We start from the raw sequence: 15,594 nt of genomic DNA, 5'->3' as shown, positions 1-15,594 counted from the left end.
CACTTGGATTATTACAATAGCCTCCTGGGTTAGTCTTCCTGTCATCAGGCACTTCCAAATCTAATCCATCCTCCAGCACAATAGTCAAAGTAATCTTCCAAAGGTTCAGGTCGAACCATATCATCACTCTATTCAATAAATTTCAGTGGCTCTCTATTGCCTCCCTGGTTCATATATAAAATGCTCTCTGTTTGCTATTCAAAGCCTTTCACAGCCTGTCTGCCTCTACTCTCATACTCACATACACACCCCTTTCCAGTCTTCTTCAACCTAACTCCAGTTCCCCTCACACAAAGTCTCCTTACTGTTACTCTAAAAAGGTATTCCATCTCCCAACTGAAGTCATTTTCACTGGCTTGCTCTGTGCCAGAAATGCTCTCCCTCTGCAGGCCTACCTCCTAGATTCCCTGCTTTCCTTCAAAAACCAGATAAAATCCTGCCTTCTACAGGAAGCCTCTCCTCTCTTAACTATCTCCAACTAGTCCTGCATAGAATTTATTTGTAGTTTGCATGTTGTCTCCCCCATTTGACTGGGAGCTCCTTAAGAGCAGCAACTGTCTTTAGCCTTTCTGTGTGTGTCCTCAGTGCTTACTTAGCACATGCCTGGCATGTAATAGGTATTTAATAAGTGTTTAGTGGTCAGAATACTTACTGTCTCAAAAGAGAGAGGATTCAAGTTTCTCCTCAAACTCTTTGGCTCATGAAGACTGGATCCAAGATTCCCAGGGAAAACCTCAACAAGATTAGGATTAAAGTTTATGTTCCCTGGAAGGTCAAATACTCAGACTGAAGGTAAAATACTTTGGCCATGTAATGAGAAGACAGGATTCATTGGAAAAGACTCTGATAGTGGGAAGACTGAAGGCAAAAGGAAAAGAGAATATCAAAAGATGAGATGGAGAGATAGTGCCATAGAAGCAATAAGCATGATCTTGGACAATCTTCAGGAGATGATGAAGGAGAGAAGGTTGTGCTATGGTCCACGGGTTCACAAATTGTTGGTCACAATGACTCAACAACAACCACTAGGCTTTCCCCCAAAAGAAGCCTGAATTTTCTTTCTTTGAGGGAGAGAAGGGAGAAAGAGACAGACAGATGGAATGAACCTCTAATTTCATTAGTATAAAGCAGTGATGGGCCAACTTTTTAAAGAGGGGGCCATCGCAGGGCACTATGCTAAGTGCTTTACAAGTATTACCTCATTTTATCATAACAACCCTGGAAAGAAGGAGCTAAAATCCTCCTTGTGCAAATGAGGAAACTGAGACAAACAGGTTAAGTGACTTATGCAAGATAATACAGCTAATTAAGTGTTTGGAGCTGGATTGGAACTTCCTGACTCCAGGCCTGGTGCTCTGAGAATCTGAGACACAATTCTAATTTGGGTGTTTTCTAACTTCCAGACAAGTACTCTATTTGATCACGGACAACTAAAGATATACGGGCAACCCCATATCCATAAAGTACAATTACCTACCCAGGAGCCTGGCTCTGCTCAGGCTCATTTCCCATGAACCTCAAGAGTTTATCTCATTTTGGACCATATGTGTATGTATATTATGCCTTTCTGCTTATAGGCTCTTCTGGTTAGTCCTTAGGAAATGGAACTGCCATATAGGATCAATGTCTATTCACTGATGCTACTCTTCACCCCCCATATCCCCCACCCCAGTCTCTCTAAAAGGATCAAAACCTTCTCCCTAATCTCTACCTACTGCTATCAATCACATTAGAGATGGATTTAACAGATGCCAAATTTTCTCTGTTTTTAACAGAACACAGGACATATATAAGAGGAGGGTGGCTGGAGATGGGGGAGGAGAAGATATTTAGGATCAGAAGACAAGCAGCATGTACGAACACTGCTTTTCTCCAGCTGGATGAGTCATACCTCTGCTTCCTTTGCCTCTCTTACTGAGCAGGAAGTAGAGCAAAGTCAGTAGCTACTATTCCATTAGCTTGAGTACCAGCATCCTCCACAAAAACTGACCAGGGTCCTGAAAGAGGGGAGCAAGGGAGCCGGCATCTAGGAAGGAGATGCAGTTTCAGGTTGGCATAAGCATTTCCACTGGCGGGGCAAAGGATGGATGACCAAACTCTTCTCTTTGGACTTACTCTTCCCAAAACTCATTCTCAACTTTAGACCTTGACACTCTTCCTGCCTTATAATTTTTTTAGTATTTATTCTCAGTTAACTTCCCTTTCTTTAACCTATCTTTCTCTGTGTACCCACAGTGATTTATTTAGACACTTTTCTCTTTTCTTTCTCATCAAAATTATTTGTGTAATCTAACTTTATTTCTTGAAAAATATCCCTTCCCTCTTGGCCCAATTTTCCCATAGAATTTTAGGTCCTTGGTTCCCATCTAGGCTTACAAAAGATGGTGTAGAGGTTATCTATAATACCCAATGTATGTAATATACATGTCTCTGTATGTATACACATATATACCCACATGAGCATATATGTATGTGTATACTATATGTCTGTGTTCAGTGTCTTAGAGATAGAGAAGTCTCTAGTGATGGTAGTGGCCAAGATATGACCACCCTAGCTCTGAGCAGCAATGAAGTTGAGGGAAAGTGAACCGAAGGAATATAAAGGCCTGAAGAAATTAAAGAATTAAAAAGTCAAGTCTTAGAGAGTTTATCAATAGGCATTTGAAGTCTCTGAGGAGAGTGAGAGGGATCATGATGGGAAAAAAGACTATAAGCTGTTGCTCAAATCACCAATAACTCAAACCAATCCACAAGTGTTTATCAAACATTTTCTGTTTGTCAGGCATTGTGCCAAGAGTCAAAGCTTACAATGGCAAAAAGTAAAATAATCACTATACAGACTCTCAAGATGCTTATATCCTAATCAAGAAGTCAAGTGTGCGTGTATACCACATTAACACGTGAAAAAATACACATGTACAAAGTAGTTAGGGAGAAGGGCACTAGCAGTTGTGGGGGTTAGGAAAGTTTTTACTCCCAAGATAATAATGATAATGAGCAGCATCTTGGAGGAAAAGAAAGGACTGAACAGGAGGAAGGACTGAGAAGGAAATCTATTCCAGGCATGTAAGATGGCCAATAAAAAGGCGCTGGGACAGCAGGGAGAGGATCTTGTGGAAGGAACCCAAAAGGGACCGACTGTATGACAAAGTCAGAGAATAACAGTGAGATGACTCAAGAAAAAAAGAAATAAATCAGACAGCATGAATTTCAAAGGAAAAGGAGTAAGCATTTATAGAGCACCTACTATGTGCCAGGCACTGCACTGCGCTAAGGGCTTTATGGTTATTATTTCTCTTGATCTTTACAACAACCTTGGAAGGCACCATTATCTCTATCTTACAGATGGGAAAAAACTGTGGCAAACAGAAGTGGAGTGACTTGCCCAGAGTCCCACAACTAGTAAGTATTTGTACCCTTGGGTCTTCCAGACTCCAGCTGGGAAAGACAGTGGCAAAGCAGGAGGCTGTCCTGAAACAAAAAGAAACCAGGAGAATCTGAACCCTCTATGTGCCAAGCCAAAGCTAGAGAACACACAATGCCATGTTTCTGAGGTTCCCCATTCAGTCTAACAACATGCATCGGTTGCAGCCCTCGAAGGCTGGCCCCATACTTTCCCCAGGAGCTACAGGAGGGAGACAGAAGGAGTCCAAGGTCTGCTCCCATTACTAAAGCTCTTCTAGGTTTTCACCCTCTACAACAGCCCTGTGAGAATACGCAGCAGCCATTCTCTGCAAGACTCAGACCACTAGTGTCTGGGACAGAGGCTAACTTAACGTGGGGCACTTAAACTTCAAGAGAGACTATTTAGAATGCAGGGGCTGACTCTGTATGACCATCTGGGAATTAGGCTGGAAGGATTTTCAAGTTTGGAGGTAAATGGGAATATCCAGAAAACTGATTCTTGTGCTATTCATCAGCCCCAAGGTGCTAATTACAAAATAGGGCCAAGTAGCCCTCACAGATTGAGTCCCCTGGGGCATCAAGTCACAGACTTGACTGGATCTGGAACCAGCTGGTGCTATAACACAGAGAAAGTGGGAAAAGTCTAACTAATTGAATCATTAGGATGACTTCTTCAGGCTTCTTTGTAGTTTAGACGGGCCAGCGAATTTACCAAATGACTTACAAATGTTTTGATTATTGTCAATATTTTTTCTGCAAAGAGATGAAGCCTATGTGGTCTCCAATGTATCATATTTTGAATAGTCTAACATTAAATCATTTTCTATAAGCAGGAAGTCAAATGCTTGTCACGAGGTGGCACTGTATAGGACACACTATTTCAAGGCTTAAAAAAAATGCTTTCATAATCAAGTAAGTCCAAAATTGAACTGCTAGATTTAAAGTTTTACAGCTATTTTTAAGATTAAGTGTTTAGTACTGAGGCTGTGATAGAAAATAAAATAAAATGATGTAATCCCAAATTAAAATTATAAAACCAAGTTGTATTTTAATTCGATATCACTTCAATTGGAAAATCCTAAGCATGACATTATTTATAATATTAAAAATAAATATAGCAAAGTTAAGGACTGCATTTCCAAGGACTAATATTTCAATTAATTTTTAGCTTGAAAAAACATGGGAAGTGTGATTGGACAAGAAGCTCTTAATCACTGGTATACAAAAGTGACAAATTTCATAAGCTGAATTCACAGTAAAGATATAAAAAACCAATAATAGAATATAGCAAATGCTATAAGGGACTGAAAATCAGAAACATCAATTAAAATTCTACTGGCAATGTTCAAAGGCCACTGCCCCCTAGTGCTTGATCACCACTTAAAATTGAGGCAGAGATATTCTCCCCCATCATCATTCAAAGATGATGAAAATTTATTTACATGAGATTGGGGGACAGGATTGAGATGAGCTTCCTATTCTCTATGATCATGGTCTCCAACCCAGCTCAAAAAAAATGACTTTATCAGCACCTCCTCCTTCAAATAAGGTTTTCTGGGAAAGACAAAAGGAAGAACTTGAGGGCAATTAACACAGAGGTTAAGAAAGGCATAAGTTCAAGCTGAGATAGTGACAATAATGCCCTCATCCCTCTTCTACTCTATGATGTCAAAGCACTTACCAGTATTCAGAGGTGGCAGTGATTATGTATATGTGTGGTATATGTGTGCCCTGGGAGAGTTTGGTGATATTCCTGCCCCTTTTCAAAGGGGCACATTCATCCTTATTCAGCATTAAGACTTCTGCATACCCGCTACTACAGACATTTCTCTTTAGGGGAGATGGTTCTGAAATTAGAAAAGGGGATCCTCTTTCCTGCAACATCCCTGACCTGCCCCTTCTAAGACAAACGCTCGCTCCCAGGAGAAGGCCAAATACACTGCTCACTTCACACCTGGACAAGCCCCTGGTGGTTCAGAGGCCTTGGAGAAGGCGTCTGTGTCTAGGGTTGGGGAGGAGGAGGACAGAGCCAATGTCCTGCACTTGGGAATTATGCAGTCAACAGGAACCCTTGCGGGTATTGAGAATTACCCTTTTCCCTTATAATCCCAGTCTCTAAAGAGGATTGGTAAATCCCTTCTCCTTAAACTGAAACTCTCCACTGCAGCTAGTGAACCACAATGTGCCCCTGGGGCCGCTGCCTTTTTCTAGCTTCTCAGTTCTTTGCCCATCCTGCCCCGCGTGCACAGATGGGACATCCATTCTCTCCTCCAGGAAGCTTCACTGCCCTCCAACACCTGAGCCCGTTCCATGTGGGTAGCACTGATGTGAAGATCCCTGTCTGGCAGGCTCACCCCCGCCCTTGTCTCTGTATCCCGAAAGAGTGATCCGTCTCCCTCCCCAAACGGGGGGGGGGGGGGGGGGGGCATTTCCTCCTTTCCTCTCTCACCGCAGAGCCCACGGAAGGGCTGTGTATGAGAAGGGTGTTCAGCATAGGAGCATATACTGTGAGACCAGGAAGGAGGCAACCGCCTGTCCTGCCTGCCCTCTCCTGCTTGGAAGCCCAGCTGGGAGGAGGAGTGTCCTGAGAGGGCTATGATAAGAGAGCTGGGGTATGGCCAGCATCAGACACAAAAAGGTTCATCATTCATCTGGGGGCAGACCAACATCCCTTGATAAACTGGGCCAACCAGTCAGCTCACCCCATGACTCCATTCCATTAATCATGTTATGGAGAATAAGGGAAACAGTTAGGAATGGAGTTGGGAAACTCAAATAAAAGTCAAAATTGCTTAAATATCTGCTAAAGGTCAGGCAGGGGCAGAACGGGGGAGAACCTAGAGCCACAGGAAAGGGCAAAGGGGCTGGGCTGCCGTGCCCCAACTGCTCCCCATTCCCATGTGAAGAGGCCTGAAGACCAGAGATATCTTGTGATTTGGAGAGGCCACGGAGCTGTGAAAGGCACCTGCCACTGTAAGGGGTGGGGGTCAGTGTGGATTGGGGCGCTTCCGCTGGAGCCCGGCAATCTCAACTGCCGCGTTAATAGCATCACCCACAGCCATCGGGATCTGCAGGTCAGCCTCTCTGCTGCTGAAGGCCAGCAGCTGCTGATATGGAATCTCTGGTGTCTGCCCCTGGGAGTTTCCTCCTCCAGCCAAATCTGAATTATCTGTTCCATCAGCTGCTGCTGGGGCTTGGCAGTGCCCCCTGCTGGAAAGGGGCTAGCTGATACGGCGAGGGACATGAATGGGGGAGGGAGGAACGTGCTCTGGGATGCTACAGCGCCCTACAGAGGAAGGTGGGCACCAGCCCTGGGGCCTCCGTCTGCAAGGTCTGTCTGCAGCAGCCTGCATGGCCTGGGGACTGGTGAGAATGGAGCCCAAGCTCTGCATCTGCTATAGAAAGACAGGATGCCCAAGTGGAGTTGTTCTTGTCCCCCGGGGGTTTCTTGAAAACACTGGGACACTCACTATCTGAGAAGCAAAGTCGGGTTCTGGGCAAGTGTCTGCACCCTACTTTGCATGGAGCGGGCAGAGATTACATTTTTCATTGGCTGGGGACTCTGAAACATGCTGGAGGAGGCCCTGCATCTCAGGACTATTAAATGTCCCTGACCCCAGGCTAGCTGTCTTGATCCCAAAGGGCTGGAAACTGTAGGTGCCCCTGGCTGGTCCCTAACCTCTGGGCCCTCACCAGGGGGTTCTAGGTTCTGGGAGGTGGGGGCTAAGGGGCTCCCACTTCTCAGTCTGGCGGGGTTGGGAGGAGGAGCTGTCAGAGTTCCCAGTCAATGGGGAGAAGGGAAATTATTGGCCATCTGTTCCTGAGAGGCACTCGGCATGGGTTCCTGGATGTCTGTGTACATGAAACAAAAGGCACTGTATCCCCCAGAGATGCTCTGTAGGTTGCTCAGGACAGGGCTGAGTCACTGCCACGGTCGGCCTCATGAGCTCTGTGGGAATCAAGCACTCGGCTGATGTCTGGATTCCTCTCCATCAGCTGCTACATCTGTGGGCTGGCCAGGATCATGCGGCACATCAGGTCAGGTCTGGCATCATGTCTAGGACAAGGGGGTTCTCCCTGATCTAGGACAGACTAGGAACAAGGTTGGATATCAGCCCCTTCTCCATCTGCTGCTGTAACCCCAGGAAACTGGCTGAGCCACCACCCAGGCAGTCTGGCCTTAGGCTGCCCCCAAAGCCAGAGAAAATCAAAGGAATGCCGCCTCTGGCACTGGATCACCTCCACTGCTCCTCCAGTTTCCACTAGCAGCATGAGGGACAGTGCTGCTTGAGGTGAATAATGAGCAGGGGCAGCCGATGAAACAGAGGTGGGGGCTAGAGGGGCAAAAGCAGAAGGATCCTAGGCCTGACCATCAAATGGACAGAGAGCCCATCTTTGATCCAATTCTGATGTAATATGTCTCCATCTTTGGGAAGCTTGCAACAAGCTAGTCTTTGGGCCTTAAACCTCTAGACCAGTGATGGGCAAACTATTTAAAGAGGGGGCCAAAGGAAAGGAAATGCTCCTCTGTCAGTCTGTTTCTTAGGCAACTCTTTCGAAGTTTCATTGTACTGTGTCCTACTCATTGTATTCGTCAGATTAGGAATAATGTCGTTAGGCAGATAGAACATTTCAGGAGGGCACATCTGGCAGGCAGGCCGTAGTTTGCCCATCACTGCTCTAGGAAATCTCTTTGGACTCCTTCACCAAGGCACAACTGTGGGTCATGATCTCCTCCTTGGTCTTGGTGGTCTTGAGGGTGATCCATTCAGCTCTGCCATGCCACCACCACCACCCATATGCCTACCCAAGCCAGAGAAACTTAAGTAATAAAACATTTGGCTTGACAAAAATGGTCAAAATTTCACCACAGTAGATGAACCACTACAAGAGAGATATAAACTCTTGGAGAAATAAATGGAAAACTTTTAAGAAAAAAAATGTTCCTCCCTCCCTCCATCCCACTGCAGTTTTAACTCAAGGACCTATTTGACTTTGAGATTTTATGTTAAAAAAAATAATAATTTTGAATTAGCAATTTTTAGACTCATAAGTAAAATGTTTAAACAGTATATTATCTGCTACCTCAAAACTACTTGCTATATCATAATAATAACTGTATATAGAGAATAAACAGTGCAATACAACTCAAACCTACAAGCTGATAAATCAAAAGATTGAGAATCAAATGGACACCAGAAACAGCTTCTATTTCTCTCCTAAAGAACAGAAAGATAATTAATTGCCTTTATTGTGCAAAAGGCTTAAGATAGAGGGGTACAGTATTAAACTCAAAGGTTTTGAAAGATAGGAAAAAAAGGTGAAAAACTTTCATATTCTGGTTATCACAGTCCTCTCCAAAAGGTCCAGATAAAAAGTTTTTGAGAATTTAGATGTATTTCTATTTATGAGTCCAGAAGAAACTAAAACAAAATATTTTATTAAGAAATAGCAAGAATTTTGTTAAGAACCAATTTGCATATCTACAAATTTCATTGATCTGAGGTCCAAAACATCCAAATAGTAATAACAGTGTTACTCCAGTTGGCTCCATGATAGGACAAGCAACAGTTACAATCTTCATGTTGAGAAGGAACCTTCAGTGTACAAGATGCTCGAGAATTTGTTCTAGGAACACCACCAAGGATGCTGCCAAGCACACTGCTGCTATATGGCACAGGAAGGCAAGGTATGACATGGGCTCTGACTGCTTAGGCTTCAGATTCATCTGCCTTCTGCCCAATTTGCCAAAGAAATTGGTCTGTATTTGGAGTGAGGTTAAATTTTTTAAATAAACCTGTTAAAAGAGAATAGAAAAGTGTTTTTTTTTTTTCGATCTGGCAGAACTTTAGTTTCCAGAAGTCAAAAAATAAGATAAAAATGAAGCAAGGAAAAGCCAACTGTCAGTGAGAGCGTAGATAATGAGAACACCAAGATCATGTTCCAAGTTGTGAAAATGGAATTTGCTGTGAGAGAGGAAGACAAGAGGAGCTAAGTAGATTTCAAGGTCAGGCCTGGGCAAGGAGGACATATATGTGGGCAGATATATCACAGTGGAGGGTGAAGAATAATGGGAAACATATCTTGGGTTTGGCTCTGATTTTATTACTACATATATTCAATATGTGATCCTTGGAGGAAAAGAAGGTAAGAACTATTGTCCTTTCACCTCAGCTTCCTAATTTAGCCCCATCCTCCCTCTGGAGCCTGATTTGGCTTACTAGAGAATCTGAAGGGAAAATATGAAAACAAAATCTCTTCCTATTCACTTCCTAGAAAGGGCATGAGGGGGAAGCTTGGCTAGATTTTCTACTCCAGAACTATTCTTAATGTCATCTTTTCTGCTCTGCTCTTGGCCAGTAATCTCTGTTCCTGAAACTATACAGAAAGGATCACAAAATCCCAGAAACCACAATAATTTACTAGAAAAAAAGAGTCAAGGAAGTATTAGGAAGAATTATAAAATCGTTTGCCAAATCCAATCATCTGAAATGAACCTAGACCTGTACAATATCTCACAGAAGTCATCAGTATGAGAGCATTATCTTCAGAGGACAGAGAAAATCCTAATCATATATACAAAAGGGATCCATATGTCTTTCTGTCTCTGAAACTATGATTTTAAAATTTTCTATGAACAAATGAAAAAAAACCATTTATTGAACACTCACTATGTGTCTTATTAAGTATTAAGGATACAAATTCAAAAGGGTGACAGGCCCTGCTTTCAAGTAGCTTACATTCTATGTGAAAATGATAGGCAGGGATAAGATGCTTTGCTTTAGGAAATCACAAGGGTGATGAATATAACAATAGTGGAGTTGATTGGCACACTGTCTCTAATAGCAAAGGCAATATTGATTTGATTTTGGTTCCCAGAGGAAGTAATAGAGAGAAGAGGGAAGAATAGTCTTCGGGGAAATGGCAACAATGTGACCCTGAAAATATGGCCAGACATGGTAAAACACAAGTCTGTGCACAGGCACTCACCAATGTGCTAAGGGTGAAAGTTCCAAAGAAAAGTGCAGTAAATCTCCCAAGACCTGGCCTGGGAGGTCTCTGGAAGTCCACAACTGCAGGGCAGAAGACAGATCATCTCAAACATGGTAATTGTATCAGTAAGCCAATCAAATCCAACTTTCACCCACTGTTTCTTAATTCTGCTTTCTGGAGTCAAGCAGAACAAGTCTAATTCCTCCTTCCTCAGTATGTGACATTCCATCAGACACCTGAATAGAGCCAGCATGTCGTCCTCTAAAGCCCATGGTAAACATCATTTCCTTAAGCAGGTGGTTATATGGCTCATGTGCTCATCCCTGGATGTGCGCAAGTTTTGGCAACAGCTTGGATATGAAGGATGAAAGACAATGAGGGGTCAAGAAAGACACCTCAACTATGGACTGGGAGGAGTTGACTTCTACAGGAACAGAAAAGTTGGGGGAATGAGAAGAGGCAGGTTATATGGCTCAATGGTGAGAAAGCCAGGCCTAGAGATGGGAAGTCCTGTTTTTAAATCTGGCCTCCAATACTTCCTGGCTAGGCAAGTCACTCTTCTGCCTTATAGTCTTTATATATACTATTGATTCTAAGACAGAAGGTAAAGGTTTTTTAAAAAATAAGTGAGATGAAAGAAAGTGGAAGCACCTATTGTAGAAGGCCTTTTGAAGGAGTTTAGCCCCAAAGGGCAAGAAAAATACAGGCTGACAGTGGGAATGGAAGGATCAAGAGGAGGTTTTTTTTTGAGAATAGGAGACATAGCCTGTTTGCAGGCAGTAAGTAAGGAGCCAGAAGACAAAGCCTAATAGAGTGAGGATAATGTCTGGACAATCTGTTGAGGACATAAGATAAAATGAGATCACTTTTGCAGGTAGAGGGATTAACCTAGGTAAGAAGTAAGTCATGTGAGATGGGATGGAGGAGGAGATGGCAGTGAAGGCAGAAGGCATTTGAGTGATAAGAGATGAAGAAGAGGGAGATCAAGGCAAATGACCTCAATCTAAAATTCAAAAAAGTTAACAAGTAACTTTTCTCTATAATCTCAATCAATTAAACCCTTATTTGGACACTATGTCCAGTTTTGGTAATAGTGCCCTTTTAAAAATGCTGTCAAGGGGGCAGCTGGGTAGCTCAGTGGAGTGAGAGTCAGGCCTAGAGATGGGAGGTCCTAGGTTCAAACCCGGCCTCAGCCACTTCCCAGCTGTGTGACCCTGGGCAAGTCACTTGACCCCCATTGCCCACCCTTACCACTCTTCCACCTATGAGACAATACACCGAAGTACAAGGGTTTAAAAAAAAATGCTGTCAAAAAATGGTCAAAAAACCTCACCATTGATAGTGAAGTTGTTCAATATTTTCATTTAGGACTGAAAAAGAGAAAAAGTAGACTTAAAGCAAAACTGAAGAGATTTTGGTTGGACACAAGGAAGAACTTGATCATCTGGATTAATGAACATTGACAGAATTCACTGGAAGTTTCTCTGGAGTCCCATTGCCCTCAGATTCTGTAATTTGTTTAACCTGAAGCAAAATCAATGTGGGTCTCTGTCTACCAACCTGCCTCCTCATTTAAAAACCATTGCCTGAACCAACCACAATGGTATACTGATGTCTGCCTGTTAATGACATCTTAGACAGACAAGGCCTTTACCCAGCTAACTTCTAATCCAATGGATTCTGCCTTATTGGTCTCATCCCCACCATACCTCTGATCTGACTCCACTGAGTCTAATCATATATAAGCAGAAGCAAGCACAGTTCTCTGTCCTAGTTTTTAGATCCCTAATTTTTTGCCAATTCCTTCTTAAAATAAACCTTTAGGCATCCATATTGTATTATGAGTATCCATTGACAGAGAAAGTTGATGATGACATAAAGCTACTGTAAGTTAATCATGCTTTTAAATGAATATTATTTTATTTATCAGAAAAGCATACCTCAATATATCAGTGACCTTTAATTCCTTTGGCATGGAAACTTTCTTCACTAATATTCATTCCATAAGCTATAGTTTTGGAGAGCTGTCTAAGGTTCAGATGCTAAATAAACTGTCCATGGCTACATAGCTCACGGGCAGCTAGCTAGCTTGGCAGTTAGAGTAATGGACCTGGAGTTAGGAAGACCTAAGCTCAAATCTGGTCTCAGACACTAACAGTATGACCTCGGGCAAGTCACTTAACCCTGTTTGCCTTAGTTTCCTCATCTATAAAATGAGTTGAAAATGGAAATGGCAAACCACTCCAGTATCTTTGCCAAGAAAACTCCAAATAGAGTCACAAAGAGTCAGAAATAATTGAATTAGTGCCTATAAACTTTTTAAACTATTTTTTTTTACTGTCAAAGCAGCATTTGACAATGTGTAGTGTTGGGGGCAGCTAGGTGACTCAATTGATTGTGAACCAGGCTCAGAGCTGGGAGGTCTTGGATTCGAAATTGAACTCAGACACTTTCTAGCTGTGTGACCCTGGGCAAGTCACTTAACCCTTACCAATTTTTTGCTTTATAACCAATATGCAGTACAGATTCTAAGATAGAAAATAGGACTAAATCAAACCAAACCAAACCCAAAAAAAGCATAGCACTTCATGTCTTTTTTTAATGGTTATTTTGTCTCTCCAGTTTGTAATTGAGTATTATGGAGTGATCGAGGGTGGAGGAGAAAGAGGAAGCCACTGGAAAAACTGACAAGTTAAAGACAGTGCCTGCCCTTGAGGAGTTTATACTCTAATAAGGAGGGTATGACACATACATCTGTCAAAAGATCTGTGATGTCACTAGTATAAATATTTCCTCTATTACTGCATAACACAACTTCTTTAGTAAACAATCTTGTGAGATAAGATGGTCAAAAAAATCGTACACTTGCTAAATAACTTCTCATCTGGGATTGAGCCCCTTTAAACTTAGCAAGGCTGATCCTAGGATAACAGACCACCTGAAGGCTCATATTCCAAGCTTTTAGAGCTTGGCAGGACCTACCAAGAAGCTTCTACTCCTCTGGAATAGCCTTGGAGGAACCAATATCCTTTCTGGGCCACAATTCGGCATCAGAATTGTCCTTGTATTACTTCTTCTGAACTTCAGGTGAGCTCTTGTCTTGTGCGAGTGCTAAGGCGAGGCATCAGAGTAGGACTTAATGGAAGAATACCAAGCCTTTGCTGAATTATATTTCAGTATTTCATATTTTAAGATGATTTTGATTCAGTTTGGTTACTATATTTTTGTGCTGATGCAACTAATAGTCATCCAAATTACCTTCCAGTCCTTCCTTTATTGCACAGCGATGAAGAATATTCTTCAATTTGTATTTATAGGCAGTATTTCCATTCCCATTTTTGAGACTGTCTCTCATACTTTTCATCAACACAAAGTCTTTTCTCAAGGAGAATTATCAATTAAAACCTCAAAGGACTGACAAGTATATCTAGTAGAGAAAATTTAAGACTGAACTTTATGGATTCAATTTCTGATTCTACCAATTATTTGTTATATCCAAAAAGTTGGTCCATTTCTTTTTTTAAATGTTTACAGAAATATTGCAATATAGCATTATACTCTGGTTGTTCCATTTATCTAGACCTCCAAAAACTAATGTCAGAGTACACTATATGTGTGTGTGTGTATACATGTGTGTGTATATATATACATATCTCCACATGTACACACCTACATATATATCTACAGATCTACACATACACACACACACACACACACACACACACACACACGACTGATTTATATGGACTGGTAGTCTGCCCTCAAAGAGCAGAGATTTACCTCATACCCTGTGACTCATTATGTCTAGATCCAGGACATGGTCAAAAAAAATCTTTCAACTTGGGGTTAAGGCTTATGTCTAAGATGTCCCCCAAAGGGGACCCTTTGAAGAAGACCTAGAACTAGAGCTCTGGCTCTAGACTTAATGCAATCAATATACTGCCTGTCATCTCCTTTTTCTTCTTCAAGCTCTTTCTGATTCTCTCTCCTTCTCACTCTCCCTCATCCTTCCTCCCCTCCCTCCCTCTCTCCCCTCTTCTCTTCATTTCTGTGTATACATCTATATACACACATATGTGCATATGTGTATATGCACATATACACATATGCATGCATGTATGCATACATATTCTTACACATTTGTATATATTTACATCTGTGTGCATATATAAATCAAACTCCATGTGTGTACATATGCACCCATATGTACTCAGAGAACTATATAAAGCTCAGAATATACATATGCATATATAGTCACCTACAAATATAAAGCTTTGGCTCTGTTTCATCCACTTACAGAATTTCCAGTCTGAAAGTTACTCCCATCACTAAACTGTAGGAAGTTGGAAAAGGCACAATATAGAAGGTGATTTTTCCATGTCAGTTATTAAACATGAGGCAGGATTTGAAACCAGGTCTTCAGGACTTCAAACCACAACTGCTTTCCCAATAAGTAAGTAGACAAACTTTCGGTGATTCAATAAGTGTAAGGAGATCCCCAAATGAAAATCCCCTCTACCAGCTGAGATCAGCAAATACTCTTCAGCCTATAGTCCTAGAGTTACTGAGGGCACTTGCAAAGTTCATTGACTTTTCCAGGTCCACAGAGGCAGGTTTTGAATCCAAGGCCATCCTGATTCCCACATTCGCTTCTTCTTCCTCATCCATACGCATACTCCTGAATTCAACTATGAGCAATTCCAAAGGTCAGGCAATATCACACTTCATTCTTATCCTATGAAGGGCAGAAGCTAATAGCATCAGCTATGCCACCCTCCCTTTAATACATACTTATAGAGGCTCAGCAGATAGAACACCAAGCCTGGAGTCACGTAGACCTGGGTTCAGATCTGGTCTTAGATATTTCCTAGCTATATGACCTTCAGCAAGTCACTTAACCCCCATTGCCTAGCCCTTGACCTTTTTTTTTTAACCCCTTACCTTCCATTTTAGAATCAATACTATATATTGGTTCCAGAGCAGAAGAGTGGTAAGGGCTTAACAATGGGCATTAAGTGGTCACATAGCTAGGAAGTATCTGAGGTCACATTTGAACCTAGGACCTCCTGTCTCTAGGCCTGGCTCTCAATCCACTGAGCCACCCGGCTGCCCCCTCCTAGTCCTTTTGCCTTCAGTTTGTTACTAAGAAAGAAAGGACTTTCGAAAAATACATATTTGTAGTTTTTTTTAAGTTCT

The 15,594-nt window shown here is 42.2% G+C and overlaps 1 pseudogene; it reads right to left on the bottom strand.

Annotated features, from left to right (window-relative positions):
• Positions 1 to 6,392: 6,392 nt before the first annotated feature.
• Positions 6,393 to 15,072, bottom strand: LOC123249933 (annotated as a pseudogene).
• Between the last annotated feature and the right edge of the window lie 522 nt (positions 15,073 to 15,594).

This window comes from Gracilinanus agilis, chromosome 5 (assembly GCF_016433145.1).
Source record: "Gracilinanus agilis isolate LMUSP501 chromosome 5, AgileGrace, whole genome shotgun sequence".
Classification (NCBI taxonomy): Eukaryota; Metazoa; Chordata; class Mammalia; order Didelphimorphia; family Didelphidae; genus Gracilinanus; species Gracilinanus agilis.
This window is presented reverse-complemented; position numbering and strand designations above follow the sequence as displayed.